This window comes from Balaenoptera musculus, chromosome 4 (assembly GCF_009873245.2).
Source record: "Balaenoptera musculus isolate JJ_BM4_2016_0621 chromosome 4, mBalMus1.pri.v3, whole genome shotgun sequence".
Lineage (NCBI taxonomy): Eukaryota > Metazoa > Chordata > Mammalia > Artiodactyla > Balaenopteridae > Balaenoptera > Balaenoptera musculus.
The window spans coordinates 100,540,864-100,559,456 of NC_045788.1; positions in this window are offsets into that span (position 1 = coordinate 100,540,864).

The window sequence follows — 18,593 nt, forward strand, 5'->3', positions numbered from 1 at the left end:
CTAGATGATGACTACAGGAAACCAAGTTTAAATATAAAAAACATTCATTGATTAAAAACAAAAGTATGGAAAAGATATGTAATGCAAAAGATGGAGTGCCTATATCAATAACAGGCAAAGCTGATTTCTGAGGAAAAAAATATTACCAAAGATACAGGAGTTTATTTCTTAATGATACGGAGATCAAATCACTAAAAGGATAAACAATTGTAAATATTTATATACACTTTATATGAGTTTAAATGTACATGAAAAAAATTGAGTGGGCTATAAGTAGATACAGACAAATCCTCAGTTATTGCTTGAGGGTCCAATACTGCTCTCTCAAAAACAGTGATATAAGAATTTGATAGAAAACCGCTCAGTATATCGAAGAATGAACAACACTATTAACCATCTTGGCCTAACTGATATTTACAAATCAATCTACTTCACAATGGCAGAATAAACACTCTTTTCCTGGGCACACAAAACATTTGCCAAAATAGATCATATTCTGGGCTATAAAACAATTTCCAATAAATTTAAAATTATTCAATTCATAAAAAGTGTGTTCTCTGTCAATACAGAAATTCAATTTGAAATCAACAACAGAATGATACCTGGAAAATCTCCCAATATTAAAATCTAAACACACATTTCTAAATGACCTATGGGTTAAATAATACATAAAACTAGAAAATTATTTTAAATTGAACTAAACTAAATTCAAAATATAATAGAATTTGTGGGATTCTGCTTAATAGGATGTAGATATTTATAGCACTAAATGCATAGATTTAAAAAAGTGCACAAATCTCTCAATCAATGACCTTATTTTCCACCTTAAGAAGCTCAAAAGAAAAAAACAAATTAAACACAAAATAAACAGAATAGAGAAAAAATCAATACCTGAGTAGAAATCAATAAATTAGAAAACACAAAATAAGTAGGGAAGATTAATGAAACCAAAATTGATCTTTAAGAAGCTAAATAAAAGATATAATTCTTTCTAGACTAATCTGTAAAAAAAGGAAGAAAAAACACAAATTACTAGTATCAGAAATAAGATCCATGGCATCACTGTAGTCTACAGATAGTGAAAGGTTAGTAAATGATTATTATGACCAATTTTATGCTACTAAATTCACCAACATGGATGAAATGGATAAACTTCTTGAAGACACAACTACCACAGCTCACTGAGAAGTAATAGATAACCTGAATACACTTGTTTAATAAAACTGAATTTTAGTTAAAAACTTCTCCACAAAGAAAATTGATCAAGTGGATTGACTATGAATTCTGTAAACGTTTAAGAAGAAATAATATCAATTCCGTAAGAACTCTTGAAGAAAATTGAAAAAGAGCCAATTTTCCACAATTCTCCATATAAGACAAGCTTTGCCCTGATATTAAAACCAAACACATTACAAGAGGACATAACTTTTGACCAAAAACCCTCATGGACATAGTTGAAACATTTCTTAACAAAATGTAGTAAATAATACCTAACTGCATATAAAAATGATAATACGTCAAGACGAAGATGGGTTTATGCTAGGAAAGTAATTTTGTTTAACATTTGGAAATCTCTAAGATCAGGAACAAGACAAGGATGCCCATTCTTGCCTGTTCTATTTAACATAGTATTGGAAATCCTACTTAGAGCAATCAGAAGAGAAGTAAAATTGTCTTTGTTTGCAGATGACATGATATTATGTATAGAAAGTCCCAAAGACTCCACCAAAAGCTGTTAGAACTAATAAAGTAATTTAGTAAAGTTGCAGTAAATAAAATCAACATACAAAAATAAGTAGAATTTCCATACACTAACAGTGAACTATCTGAAAAATAAATTGAGTAAGCAATCACATTTATAATAGCATAAAATACTTGGAAATAAATTTAAACAGGGAGGTGAAAGGTCTGTACACTGAAAACTGTAAAACATCGATAAAAGGAATTGAGGAAGACACAAATAAGTGGAAAGGTATACCATGGTCATGAAGTGTAAGAATTAATACTGTTAAGATGTTCATACTGCCCAAAATGACCTACAGATTCAGTGCAATCTTTATCAAAATTCCAATGGCATTTTTTACAAAAATAGAAAAACAGTCCTAAAATTCATATGGAACCACAGAAGTCCTCAGTCAAAGCAATCTTGAGCAAAAAGAATGAAGTTGGAAGTATTACACTGCCTGATTTCAAAATACACTACAAAGCTATAGTTATGAAAACAGCATGGCACTGGCATAAAAAAAGACATATAGACCAATGGAACAGAATAGAGCCCAGAAATACATCCATACATTTATGATCAATTGATCTTAGACAAAGACAGTCTCTTCAGTAAATGATGTTGGGGAAAGTAAATATTTGCATGCAGAAGAATGAAATTGGACTTTAATCTCACACCATTTACAAAAATCAACTCAACATTGACTAAAGACATAAACATAAGACCTGAAACTGTAGAAAGAAACAGAAAAAAACTTTTTAGCAATGCTAAAAAGCAATGCTGTTTTGCATACAATACTGAGAGCATGGTCACAAGAGCAAAAATAGACAAATGGGATTGGCATCAAACTAAAAAGTTTCTGGACAGAAAAGGAAAAAAATCAACAAAATATGAAAGTAACCTATGGACTGGGAGAAAATATTTGCAAATCATACATCTAGTAAGGGGATAATGTACATTATATATACACAAATAGCTCAATAGAAGAAAACAAATAACCTGATTTTAAAATGGGCAAAGGGCCTGAATACCCATTTCTCAAAAGAAAAAAGACATACAAATATCCAATGGTATATGAAAAAATGATCAACATCACTAATCATCAGGGAAATGCAAATAAAAACCACAATGAGATGTCATCGCACACCTGTTAGAATTGCCTATTATCAAAAAGACAATCTATAAATGTTGGTAGGGATGTGGAGAAAAAGGAACTCTGTACACTGTTAGTGGGAATGTAAATTGGTATAGCCATTATGGAAAATAGTATGGAGGTTTCTTAATAAATTAAAAATAGAACTACCATATGATCTAGCAATCCCAGTTCTGGGTATCCAAAGGAAATGAAATCACTCTCTCAAATAGATATCTGCCCTCCTATGTCCATTGAAGCATGACTCACAATAGTGAAGAAATGGAATCAGCCTAAGTGTCAATGGATGGGTGAATGGATAAAGAAAATGTGATATAAATATATATGTATATATATATATACATATATATTTATTTCAACCTTTGAAAGGAATGAAATCTTATTATTTGTAACAACATGGATCTATCTAAAAGACATTATGCTAAGTAAAATAAACCAGTCACAGAAAGACAAATACTGCATGATCTTACTTACATGTGGAATCTAAAAAAGTTGAACTCATAGAAGCAGAGAGTAGAATGGTGGTTTCTAGGGGCTGGGGAATGGAGGCAATGGAGAGAAGTTTGTCAAAGGTACAAAGTTTCAGTTATGAACGATAAATAATTCTGGAGAGCTAATGTATAGTATGGTGACTATAGTTAATACTACTGTATTGTATACTTGAAAGCTGCTAAGAGAGACGATCTTAAATCTTCTCACTGTACACAAAAATAATAACCATATGTTAACTACCTTGATTGTAGTAATCATTTATACGTGGTAAATGTATAAAATTTTTATTTGTCAACTAGTCTTCATTAAGCTGGAAAAAAATGTTTACCTTGAAATTATTATTGTCACCCATATCTGATTTAGATAATCTAGAAGATAAAATGTGGATCTTTTGAGTTGTTGAGATTTAGATGAGCTTTGGGACTTTGAGTTGATGTTGTAATGGATTGAGACTTTTGCAGATGTTGAGATAGGATAAATGTATTTTGCATGTGGGATGGATGTGATTGGGGAGCAGTCAGTAGGTATACTGTGGTAGGCAGAATAATGGCCTCCAGGATATGTTCATGTCCTAATCCCAAGAATCTGTGAATTTGTTACCTTATATAGAAAAAGAGACTGTGGAGATGTGATTAAGACTCAGTACAGGGAGATCATACTGAATTATTTGGGTGAACCCAATATAATCAAGAGTCCTGATAAGAGGGAGGCAGGAGTGTCAGAATCAGAGAAGGAAACAATGGAGACAGAAGTCAGAGAGGAGAGGGATTTGAAGATACTATGCTTCTCGAGTTAAAGATGGGAGATGGGGCCACAAGCCAAGAATTCTAGGCAGCCTCTAGAGGACAGAAAAATCAAGGAACTTACTTCTCCCCCTAGAACCTCCAGAGGCGTTGTAGCTGTTTTAACAACTTTGATTTTATCCAGTAAGAACATTTTAGACTTCTGAGCTTCAGAACTCAAGAACTGTAAAAGAACATTTTTTGTTTGTTTGTTTGAAGCCATTAAGTTTCCCAAGTGTGTATAGGGAAAACTTGCTCTGTAATAATTAGAAGTCTTCAAAGAAACTTTTGTCTCTCTCTTTCTCTTTCTGTCTCTCTTTCTCACTTTTGATCAATTAGGTTTGGAAAAAGACTAAGCAGGTGATTTACTAAGGACTTGTCCTCACCTTTAATATCTACTATGTTTTAGGAATCTCTCGTCAGAATTATGATACGCATCTTGTTTAAAATTATTTGACTAGGAAACACTTTCATTTTTTCTCTTCCTCATGTGTTTTGCAACTATCTAAGAAATACACATTGTAATATCTTCTTAAATTTCAGTGATGTTATGACTATTTTTCCAGAACATTTCATGATTGAAATCTAAATATTATTAGATAAAATGGATTCTGCCATTTCATCTTATATATATTTTCACCAGTTATTTGGAATAATGGATATTGCAATAGCTAGTGGTATCTAATATCAAAAATTTAGAAAAATTTTTTTTTCATTCCATTGTTCAACTGAAGTTGTTACTCAAGCACAAGCAAAAGGAGGATTTCCTTCTTATTATAACTTCGCAATGTATAATCAATTGACTTTAAGACTATGTTTCATGCATTATTTAAAGTGAATTGCTCACTGTACTATTATTCTGAACTTGATCTTTTTTTATTATTTGTATGCTATTACAAGATAATCATATTTTTTCAAGCTTCAGATTAAAATGAAATGTGACATACCTAAAAATGCTCAATTAGTATAATTTAATTTAGAATTAAGTAAATCAATTTTACATTTTTCACCTTATATATATTTATACATAACAGAGAAGCAATTGTAGAAAAAAAAGACTATTTTGGAAAATATGTCTATTTTAATTAATTGATATAATCAAGTAGATAGTCATCTAATTGTCCTATTTTGGTTTTCAAGTCAATTACATATTGAGTAGAATTATTCATATGCTTTTCCACACTACTCTAGGAGGCAAAGGTTTTTCATTCATTACATTTTTCACTATTTACAAGGGAAAAAAAATCTGTTGAAAAGAACATACCATTTGGGTCTTCCTTACCGTAAATATATATTAACACCAAAACCCATGGAAATGTGAGAACAGTACCTGTTTTTGTTGTGCTGGTAAATTTTGCTTCAACTTCCAGGGTATCAGAAGGGTAGATTGCTTTAATGATCAATAGCAGATATAAAAGTTATTATTCTGCTGACACAAAAATTAAATTATCATTTTTCTAATGCCTGCTCTAAACATTATATGTTATGTGTTTACTCATTCATGTGTTTCCAGTGCTGCCTATATGCAAGGTATTCTCTCTGATGCTTTAAGGAAAGTAATTGAATTGATAATTATATTACAAATCTATAAAGCAGATTTTTTTTTCCTGTCCAAGCTGATGTATCAATAATCTGGCCTATCCTGAATAGTCAACAATTCTCTTAGAATTTTTTGTACATAATTGTTATTTGACCTTTCATAACTCACTTACCCCTATCCCAACTAGCACTGAGTTTAACATTTCCAGCTTGTATTGAAATTTAATTTTTACATATTTATTTTGTCTAACCAACTAGGTATTAAGCTAGATATTAAATTACTTTAGCATAAAGCTTAGCCATTCTGTGTTTGTGTTCCTGCAGTGACTTTAGCAAATAACGTGTATACTTTGGTGCAAATTATGTATTCATTGATTTAACTTTCCAAGGCCAGTGATCACCTTGCATTTCTATTTTAGCTTTATTTTCCTTTTTTTCTGAGTAGTCATATTTCCAAAACTGGAGATTGAGAACCCCCATTCTCCAGAACCACCATGTTAGGGTGAGTTTAACATTCTGAGCCACAAAATAAATATGGTCCAGAATTATTAGTTTTATATGAAAGTTTGAGGAAAATTCCATAATATTAATAAAGTATTTTTTATATTTAAACACATATGCACATAATTTGGGATAGAATACAACTCAAGAAATGCTGCACTTGTATTATCATCTTCGGACTTCTTCAATAGCCACTCAACATTCTTACCAACGTACTTCTCTGTAAGAGCACTGTACATTGTGAAACTTTCTCCTCACTTATTGTTTAACATAACTTACCACTGGTTCTGTTGTTTTTCACATTCTTATTTGGGGGGTTAATTTTCATTCTCAGTCTTATTTTCCTTCCCTATTTCTTATGGACTGCTTCTAAGCTTCTCATCGTTAATACCTAATGATAATTTGATCTACTCAAATAAAGTCAGCTTTCAGAGAGTACTCTTAAAGTTGATATAACCTTGGTTGTATGTACGAAGACCTAACATCCAGATCAAATATAAAGTGAGTCTGATTGAATGTTGAAAAAATCCTGAACACTACATGTATTAGGTGACTTTCTACTTTTGTTTTCCTCCCTCAAATGTACCATAGCTTAGGGATGCTACTGCATAGAGTAGACTTTTTTTTCCACATTATTTTTTGAAAGACAAAATAAAAGTCTTGCATTTTTACCTATCTACCTATTTATCTCTTATTTATTTATCTCTTATCTCTTATTCCTTTCTATCTCTCTAAGTTAAGTCTCATCAGTGATTGCGAAATGCTCTTTGAGAGAAGTGAGTCTCAGTATTGTATTTTAAATTACAGGCAACTTTGCTCTTGTAACACAGCATACCACGCTGTGTGTCATCTTGGGTCAGGGTCTCTATGAGGAAAAGCTATTTTTCTTTCTTATAAATTTATTTTATTTATTTATTTTTGGCTGTGTTGGGTCTTCGTTGCTGTGTGTGGGCTTCCTCTCGTTGTGGTGAGCGGGGGCTACTCTTCGTTGTGGTGCACCGGCTTCTCATTGCAGTGGCTTCTCTTGTTGCGGAGCATGGGCTCTAGGTGTGCGGGTTTCAGTAGTTGTGGCATGTGGGCTCAGTATTTGTGGCTCGTGGGCTCTAGAGCGCAGGCTCAGTAGTTGTGACGCATGGACTTTTAGTTACTCCGCGGCATGTGGGATCTTCCTGGACCAGGGCTCGAACCCGTGTCCCCTGCATTGGCAGGCGGATTCTTAACCACTGTGCCACCAGGGAAGCCCAAAGGCTATTTTCTAAGAGGAAAGAAATAACAATTTTTCTTGTTGATATCAATTCAACTTTTCACAATATGAGATCTGTGATGTAAAGTTTCAGGAGTGCTGTTTCACACTTTAAAATCAGACATGAAAATAAACGTAAGAAAATGTAATTTCAATACTCCTACAAAAATGATTGAGAATGGATAACATTGTAATGAAAAATATGTGTCAAAATATTTTAAACTGGCAGGTAACTATTTTTTAATTCTTCTAAAGGCAGAACCTATAGTATTGAAAAGGCTTAGAGTTCCACAAAATAATTCTCAGTCATTAAATATGTTCCTTTTATATAAGCCCCAATTATGCAGACAGAATGTTTTGTAATTAAGATGTAGAAAACCTTACTGAATGATATCCAAAATGTTCTTTTTTCGATGTATAAAATAATGGATTTGATTAAATACAAATTAGGGAATTTGTTTGCAAAGGAAATTGTAGCAAAGTGGCATACTGGAAGAAAATTATTGCAATATCTAGAAGAAACAAGGGGATGATTGATAGAGTATTCCAAGAAGTCCTTTAAAATAAGAAAAAGCTAGAAAACCCAGGAGAAATATAGTCAATGTATGAGTCAACACATAATTCACTGAAGGGGACATCTGAAGTGCAACAGTTATAAAGAAACGCTCAAACTCACTAGCAGTCAGAGGTGCTCAAATTAAAACAAAAACAAAAAAATGCTAATTTATAGAAATCAGTATGATAAAAATTAGACACTGGAAGTTTTGGTTAGGAGATGGGAAATAGAAATTCATTCTAGTGAAGTACACAGGTACAGCTATTTTGGAAAGAAATCTGGCACTATTAAGATTATACTTATCCTGTGATCTCATTACTAGGCTATATACAAGTGAAGTTTACACATACATATTTTACACAGCATTAATTTACAGTAATTTTTTAGTAATGAAAAGACAGGGCTAAGTTAAGAGAACATTGAGAACAGATAAGTAAAATATAATAGTTGTTACCATAGGATACTATGGTATTTGGCTAGAAGCAGTAACATATGCAGTTTATGGACATATGTCAAAAACATAGCATTGAATACAAAGTATGATGGGGATATAGAAGGACTGTATCTCTCATATAGTGGTGGTGGAAATGTAAAGTAGCATAGTCACTCTGGAAAATAGTTTGGCAGTTTCTTATAAAGTTAAAGCTATATTTACCATACTACACAAAAGTTACACTCAGGTTTTTTTCCTAAAGAAATCAAAACCTATATTTAACACAAATCTGTGCACAAATGTTCATAGCCATTTTATTTCTAATAGTCAAAAACAAACAAAAAAAGAACATACATTTCCCTCAACAGGTAAATAGACATACTGTGGTATATACATATAATGGAATAGAACTCAGCAGTAAAAAGGAACAAAATATTGATTCAGACAATTTTGTGAATCTCAAGGGCATTATGCTGAGCAAAAATACCAACTTGGTTCCTTTTATATAACTTCTTCAATGTGACACAATTGTAGTCATAGAGAACAGATTAGTGTTTGACAGAGCTTAAACTTAGGGAAGGATGTGACAATTAAAGGGTAGCAAAAAGGAGTTTATTTGTGATTATTAAATAGTTTTGTAATCTGACTTTACAGGAGTCTATACATGTAATGAAATTTCATATAACTACACAGGAAAAAGATTGCAAGTAAACCTGGTAAAATCTGTATAATGTTCCTAGCTTTGTTAATAGTTTTAAAAATGTCAAATTCCTGATCTTGACAATGTAGTTTTTTAAGATGATACTATTGGGGGAAGATAGGTAAAACGTACAAATAAATTGTCTATACTATTTTTGCCATTTCTTTTGAATTTAAAGTTATTTTAAAATAAGAATTTAAAAATAGAGTAAAAATGCAATTGGAAACTAGTAGTACTGAATTAAATTTGCAAATTAATTTTAGCAGAACTGACATATATATGTTATAGTTGACCCTTGAACAAAGCTGGTTTGAACTGTATGGGTCCACTTATATACAGACATTTTCTATTAGTAAATTTTTACACTACTCCGCAGTCTGTTGTCATTGGTTGAATCCAAAGATGTGAAGAAACCAAGGATTCAAAGGGCAGACTACAATCACCAAGTTGTTCAAGGGTCAACTGTACATAAATTCTTTCCAAACAGGAACATGGTATCCTAGTATTTCTTTCCATTTACCATTTACTCCAGTCCTCTTTTTGTCTTTGCAGATAAGTTTTAAATTTCTCTTTCTGTATAGAATTACATACATGCATAGAACTATATGTATAAAGAACTTTTTCCAATTCTGCTTTAATTTGTGTTTAATTATACGGAGTTTATATTTTAAAATTCTGGTTATTAATTTGAAAGATATATTTCACCTTGCAGTATCAGATTGGTTATAGTTCTGGTCACATACAATTTTCTGTTTCTTCTAATCTTTGAAGTTGACCATATAACATAATTCATTCATGTTTTATTGGGTTTTTTTAATTCTATTAGTTTCTCCTTATATAAATCATAGTTACTTCTAAGAATATCAACAGTACTAAGTGAAGATTATCTTTTCTAATATTTTATAAATAATATTAAGTGAATGAGAGGACAAGCCATAGGCTGGGAGAAAATATTTTATAAGACACATCTGATAAAAGAGTGTTATTTAAACTAGATAAAGAACTGTTATGACTCAACAATAACAAACAAACCAATAAAAAAAATGAGCCAAAGACCTTGACAGACAGCTCACCAAAGATATAAAGATGCAAAAAGCATATGATAATATGCTCCACATCTTATATCATCAGGAAAATGAAAATTAAAACTATAATTAGATATCACTGCACACCTCTTAGAATGTCTCAAATCCAGAACACTGGATGTGTCAGTGTAGGTTCATCCTTGGTTAAAAAAAAAAAAAAAAATGTATCATTATGGTTAATAATGTTGGTAATGGGGCCACTATACCTGTGTGAGGGTAAGGAGTGTATGGGAATCTCTGTACTTTCTTCTTAATTTTGTTGTAAATCTAAAACTGCTCCAAAAAATTAAGACATTTAAAAAAAAAAACACATAAGAATGAAGTTATCTCACTTAACTTATAGTAGGGAGCTACTTGCTATGGGAGGTATCTCATTATACCCCAATATGTGTGGAAATGCTGGGTTACAAAAGAAAACTACTTTTTAAATCATATGATTTTTATAGTAATGAAATTACTTTATAAATTGACAGAATGCTTAGTAATAACCTCCCCTGTCAAAATTTGGCTACAATGTTATAATAGTAAGAAGAAATAAGGAATTCACACAAGACATGAGAGCAGATTCAGAGAAACCCTCAAGGAGGAAAAATTTGCTGTGAATCAAGCTAGTGATAAGCTTGTTAAGAAGAAAAGTAACTGGTATATAACTTTAAGAGTAATTTCCTGATAGAATAGCTGCTACTATCAGGACAAGGAGATCCACTCCAAAATTATTTAATATATCATGCATAATTCAAAACAACACTAAATTCAGCAACATATGAATTTTAGAAGATGGGTGGTGGAGTATTGTCAGCTAGCTATGACTCTACTCCAGCAGAGCAGTGAGATTGACAATACACTTTTAAAGTTAATAAGGCAAACATAACCAGGTTTACTTGGAGTCCTTTACAATAAGTAAAATAAACACAACTCACTGAACAGTGGAATTAAAAAAGGGAGAAAAGTTCATGAATTTGTATCTGCCTTGTTTATCCAAATGGAATAGACAGTGTATAATAGCTGGATAGAAACTTTACTGAACTTAATACAAGTTTTCTACTAAGTATGAATCAACGGGATGATTTTGATTTTAGTGAAAGGATAGAAGAGTTTCACAAAGGCAAAAACTCAGTGGGACAAAACATATCACATAAATGACATATTTTTTTAAATTGCAGGTAACTGACAATAAAATTCAAGACACAATATTTTAGTTGTTAATAGGTCAATAGTTTCCTATATACAGGTTTTCCCTGCTGATCTTAAATGGGGTAATTTAGCATTAAAGGATAAAGTTAATGAGCAAATGGAATTTATACAATAGACTGTGTCTAATTGAATGTCCCACCAGGTACAGTTCATTTAGAATGTAATCATAGTTACACTGTTGCTTTCATTATGTTTAGAGTTGTCTTTGAATGTACAATGAGATTTCTCTGTTCATAAAACTTTATATTATGCACTAATATGGTTTATCTACTAATATTATACCTTTGTTTTTATATATTACATATTTTAAATCTAAATTACAATATGAATTATTATAAATTGGTATCTAAAAATTTACCTAGATAGGGATGAGTTAATCAATGAAAAATATTGAAGAGCATGTCATATTTTTTCTGTTAATATGCTAGTTTACAATCTATAGAGTACTGATATGGTTAGGTATTTCCAATTAGGAAATTTTATTACATAGTTTTTATCACATTACTATACAACTATGTATTACTACATAATTAAGTTGAGGTCATTTTTTATTATTTTGTTTCTACTATTAAGTTGTCATTTCAAGGAATTTAATCAAAAACACTTCCTAAAGATATGTTCAAAATTGATCTTCAAAATTGTTATTTATCACATTTCTTATGAGATGTAGTAATGTATTTTAAAAAAGCAATTGTTCAAAAAATAGTAAAATAATATCATATGTGAATGGAAACAAAGTAATGACTATTATATCTTTATCGTGGCATGCCATTTCCCAATATGATGTCAATTCAATCCACTAAATCTTTTTTGTCTGAAATTTTTACCACAATCCCTGCTTTTGTTTGTTGGAATTTTCTCTTACATATACGTGCACCCTATATGATATAAATCTCTCAAGCTTAACCTGAAACTGTACAAAACTCTTCATTAACCCTCAATGAGTGAGCCATTGATTGGATTTTATGGTTAATTCCATTGGGCTTAATTTTGTGGCTCATTATTGCTGGTTTCTGTGAATCATTTCAGCATTATTATCCCACTGTTCTATGCAATGGTCCTATGACCCTGGATGTATTTATTACTTTCTTCCTAATAAACATTCACGGGTTTTTAAAATAGAAGCTTACCTCTACTTCTGCCAACATTTCTCTATTATTTCCTTGTAATAATTCTCAGGGGATATTTAAGGTAGTAGTCTCTGAACATTTCTGGAATTTAAACATTTTAAATCTGAGTCAATATTAGAGTTTTGAGAAATTGGAAAATTCAGGTTACTATTTTAATAACCACTTATTTACTATATAGCACTGTTCTAGAGTTTCCTTTATTAAATGTCACTGACCAACGCCATAATGCAGCAGGTTTGCAATGAACACTTCAAAAGAATACATGGATATTTTCAATATTGACAATTTCAAAATCTGATAATCACCTAATGTATTAATAAGGACTTCCTAGAATTCAATTGTTGATTCAGTTCCAGTGGTCAACCTAGTGAAAATATTGGGTTTAAGTATTTCCAGTCTGTGTGTGTGTGTGTGTGTGTGTGTGTGTGTGCACGTGCTTTTGAGCACATCCACACATCCACAGCTAGTAATCAAGTTGTGGATATATATTTGGCATATACACGTGCTAATTGTAATAGCTTAATCATTTGGAAAGACATCTTCTTTTATATTATCCATGAAAGGAGGGATTTAAAATCTGTTATATTTGATTATTAATAAATATTTGTTGATTTAATGCTTTGCTACATGCTATAAAATTGTAACTACCCTATATTTATGGCTTTAGATATGTTCCCTTTTGACTGCCTCAAAGATAATGTTAACAAGCAAAAATAAAACTCACTATTTATATACAGTTTTAAACTCGAGTTTAGTAGGTTTTCAAAATCACAGATATGTTAATCTCTAACCTATCTTTCATTTTTCTATAATAACTGAGAGATTCCTATATAGAATAGGGAAAGAAAAAGTGACTATATCAATTTACAGAGTACAAGCTTTATCTCTGATTTTCCTTAAAACTCTAGGGAACCCCAGGGTTTTTACTTTCAATACAGTTATTTTTTTAAATTTACGTATAGTGAACTGCACACATTGTAAATGTGTACTTTGATGAGTTTGATAAGGATGAGCTTGGTGTATAGTCAAGATATAGGATTTTCTATCACCCTAGAAAATTTCTTCATGCCTTTTCAGTAAATACTCTTCACACAGAGGCAATTTTTTTCTGATTTTTCCTGATAAATTAGTCTTTCCCATTATGTAATTTCATTTAACTGGAATAATACAGTAGGTGCACTTCTGTGTCTGGTTTCTTTGCTTAAAGATAAATTGATATGGTATCATGCACATATCAGTAAATCATTTCTTTGTATTGCTAAGTAGTATTTTATTTAATTAATATATGCCAATTTCTTTACTCATTCTTCTCTTCATGAGCATTTTAGTTGTTTCCTGTTTTGGACTGTTATAAATAAAGCTGCTGTAATCATTATGATACAAGCTTTTTATGGGCACACGTTTTAAGTTACTAGGGCAAATATTTAGGCATACAATTATTTGATCATAGAATAGGTCTATGCTTATCTATGAGTCGTTTCTAAGTATTTTTCCAAAGTGGTTGTAACATTTTACAGTGTCACCAACAATATAAGAAAGTCCTTGATGTTCCATATCCTTGCTAATACGAGATTTGAATAGTCTTTCTAATTTTAGCCATTCTGATAGACGTATAGCAGAATCTCACTGGGATTTTAATGATAGTTAATGATACTAAATGCTTGTTCTCAAAGACTATATGTAACATTGGTATTATTTCTTTTTCATATGTTGATTCAATTCCTGTGTAAAATTACCTGGCTTGTTTTTATTAGTTGTATGTATGTACGTGTGTGTGTGAAACTTTTCTTAAAATACTGTCTGCATCAGAGTTAAGGGTTGTTTGGGTTTTCTATGTCATATTATGTCCCTATTGGTAAGTTAAGCTTTTCAAAGAATTTGTCAATTTCTTCTACGTTTTAGTCTATTGGTAACTAGTTGTTCGTTAGATCTCCTTATTAATGTTTAATGTCTGCAGGGTCCACATTTTCTCTTCTTTCTTTTCTTATATTGCTATTGTGTTTGTAAGCTTTCATCCTTTATAAGTCCGATTTGATTTTATTAGTTTGAATTATATTTTCAAAGAAACACATTTTAGACTTATTTTCTTTTTAAAATCATTTTATTGAGATATATTCGACAAAGAGAAATTGCATACATTTAAAGTGTACAACTTGATGTTTTTGTGTATATGTATACATTGTGAAAGAATCACCGTAATCAACCTAAATAAGTTATCCATCACCTCTACGTAGTTACCCTCTTGTGTGTGTTTCTTTGTGTTCAGAAGTTTTAATTTGAGATTTGTTCTCTTAGAAAATTTCAATTATTCACCACTATGATAGTTACCAGACTGTACATAAGATCTCCAGAAAACATTTATCCCATATAACTGAAATTTTGTACCCTTTGCCCAACATCTTTCAGTTTCTCCCATACCCCAGACCCTGGAAACCACCATACTACAATCTGATTTTATGAGTTTGACTTTTTTAGAATCCACATAAAAGTGAGCTCATGCAGTATTTGTTCTTCTGCGTCTGACATTTCACTTAGCATAATGTTTTCTATTTTATTTTCTGTTTCACTGATTCTTTTATTGTCTGTGTTATTTCTTTTCTAAAACCAGCTTTTGTTTTGTTTTGTTCTTCATTATTTTTGTTCCTAAAAAAGGAATGCATATCACTGATTTCTCTTAAAATTTATCTGTAAATTTATCTCCAAGCACTGTTTTAACTTCTTTACACAAATTTTGATTGGTTGAATTTTCATAATCACTCAGTTCCAAATACTTCCTAATTTCTCTTGTATTTCTTTGCCCCATTTTTTTTTACTAAGTGTGCTGTAAAATTTTCACATTTTTTTCACATACTTTGACTTTTTTAAAAATTATTTCATAATTATTGTTTACAAGTTTAATTATTTTGTGAGCAGAGAGCAACCTCTGTAATATTTCAATCATTTCTAATTTATTAACTTGTGTTTTATGACCCAGAATAAATTGTATGCATAATAGTCCCTGTACAGTTGAAAAGAATTTTACAGTTGTTGGTTGTAGTATATCAATTAGATCAATGTAGTCAATGAGATGTACACTGGGTATAAATTTTTACTGGATTTTTTCGGCTAGTTTTCTATCCATTATTGAGGAAGTTGCATGAAAATCTCCAACTGTGATTGAGTTTGTCTAGTCCTCCACTAATTTCCGTCTATTTTGCCTTCAAGAGTTTGTACATAAATCAAATGTATTGCTATATAAGTTATACATAATAAAATAAAATGCTCCCCTTTGCTGTCAGTCACACTCACACCTACTGAATCCAGGCCACAAAGTGTTGTTTTCTTTAATTATGCATTGGTTTTGCTTTTTCTATAATTTTATAAAAATGGAATGATAGAGTGTGTGTATTCTTTTTATTCACTATATACATGTATATATATATATATTTAACTAGTTCATGATGTTGTCTATCAGTACGACATTCTTCATACCACGATTTGTTTTTCCATTATCTGCTCTTGGACATTTGGAATTCCCCAGTTTGGGCTGCTACAAGTTCAGCTACTATAAACACTCATATGCAAGTCTTCTTCTAGGAACATGTTTTTGTTTCTCTTTGGTAAAGACCTAAGTGTATAATTAGATACCAATATAACAATGTAAGTGTGTAATTAACTCTATAAAACTTATCAAACTCTTCTCCAGAAAGGTTGTTCCATTTTGAATATTATCAGCAATGTGTTCAAGTTTCAGTTGCTTCACATACTGGCCAACATTTGCCATTTTCACTCCGTTAAAATTTTGACCATTCTGATAGGTATATGTTAGTATTTCATGTAGAATTAAATTTTTTTTTCTGTTGTGCCTAGAGTTGAGAATTTTTATGTATATTTTGTACATTTGAATTTCTTCTTCTGTAAGTCTTTTAAATGCATCACCCCTTTAATTGGTTTGTCGTCTTATCATGGAGGGGTAAGAGTTATTCATACATCATTTATATTTATATTATACAATATGGGTATAATGTATTTTTTATAACTATTTTATATTTATATTATATATATTCACAATATTATGGATAAAATAACATTATACATTAATATATTCGTGTTTAGTGCTTATTTATGTTCATATTCAATTATTATATAAGCCCTGATTTTCTTTCATGTTCTCTTATCAAATTTTAAAGTTTATGATTTAATATTGTCTACAAGTCAATTTTTGTATAAAGTGAGATTAGAGTTGAAATTCACTTTCTTTCCAAATATATGTCTGTTTGCATCCTGTATTTTAAAGCTCTGGTATTAGCAGAAAACATTTATTTCTTTTTTTTTTTATAATTTTTGAATTTCATTTTATTTATTTTTTTATACAGCAGGTTATTATTAGTCATCAATTTTATACACATCAGTGTATACATGTCAATCCCAATCGCCCAATTCATCACACCACCACCACCACCCCCACACGGCTTTCGCCCCTTGGTGTCCATACGTTTGTTCTCTACATCTGTGTCTCAATTTTTGCCCTGTAAACCGGTTCATCTGTACCATTTTTCTAGGTTCCACATATATGCGTTAATATACGATATTTGTTTTTCTCTTTCTGACTTACTTCACTCTGTATGACAGTCTCTAGATCCATCCACGTCTCAACAAATGACCCAATTTCATTCCTTTTTATGGCTGAGTAATATTCCATTGTATATATGTACCACATCTTCTTTATCCATTCCTCTGACGATGGGCATTTAGGTTGCTTCCATGACCTGGATATTGTAAATAGTGCTGCAATGAACATTGGGGTGCATGTGTCTTTTTGAATTGCGGTTTTCTCTGGGTATATGCCCAGTAGTGGGATTGCTGGATCAAATGGTAGTTCAGTTTTTAGTTTTTTAAGGAACCTCCATACTGTTCTCCATAGTGGCTGTATCAATTTACATTCCCACCAACAGTGCAAGAGGGTTCCCTTTCTGCACACCCTCTCCAGCATTTGTTGTTTGTAGATTTTCTGATGAAGCCCATTCTAACTGGTGTGAGGTGATACCTCATTGTAGTTTTGATTTGCATTTCTCTAATAATTAGTGATGTTCAGCAGCTTTTCATGTGCTTCTTGGCCATGTGTATGTTGTGTATGTCTTCATTGGAGAAATGTCTATTTAGGTCTTCTGCCCATTTTTGGATTGGGTATTTGTTTTTTTAATATTGAGCTGCATGAGCTGTTTATATATTTTGAGATTAATCCTTTGTCCATTGATTCGTTTGCAAATATTTTCTCCCATTCTGAGGGTTGTCTTTTCATCTTGTTTATGGTTTCCTTTGCTGTGAAAAAGCTTTTAAGTTTCATTAGGTCCCATTTGTTTATTTTTGTTTTTTCTTTCCATTACTCTAGGAGGTTGATCAAAAAAGATCTTGCTGTGATTTATGTCAAAGAGTGTTCTTCCTATGTTTTCCTCTAAGACTTTTATAGTGTCCGGTCTTACATTTATGTCTCTAATCCATTTTGAGTTTATTTTTGTGTATGGTGTTAAGGAGTGTTCTAATTTCATTCTTTTACATGTAGCTGTCCAGTTTTCCCAGCACCACTTTTTGACGAGACTGTCTTTTCTCCATTGTATATCCTTGCCTCCTTTGCCATAGATTAGTTGACCATAGGTGCGTGGGTTTACCTCTGGGCTTTCTATCTTGTTCCATTGATCTATGTTTCTGTTTTTGTGCCAGTACCATATTGTCTTGATTACTGTAGCTTTGTAGTATATTCTGAAGTCAGGGAGTCTGATTCCTCCAGCTCCGTTTTTTTTCCCTCAAGACTGCTTTGGCTATTCGGGGTCTTTTGTGTCTCCATACAAATTTTAAGATTTTTTGTTCTAGTTCCGTAAAAAATGCCATTGGTAATTTGATAGGGATTGCATTGAATCTGTAGATTGCTTTAGGTAGTATAGTCATTTTCACAATATTGATTCTTCCAATCCAAGAACATGGTATATCTCTCCATCTGTTGGTATCATCTTTAATTTCTTTCATCAGTGTCATAGTTTTCTGAATACCGGTCTTTTGTCTCCCTAGGTAGGTTTATTCCTAGG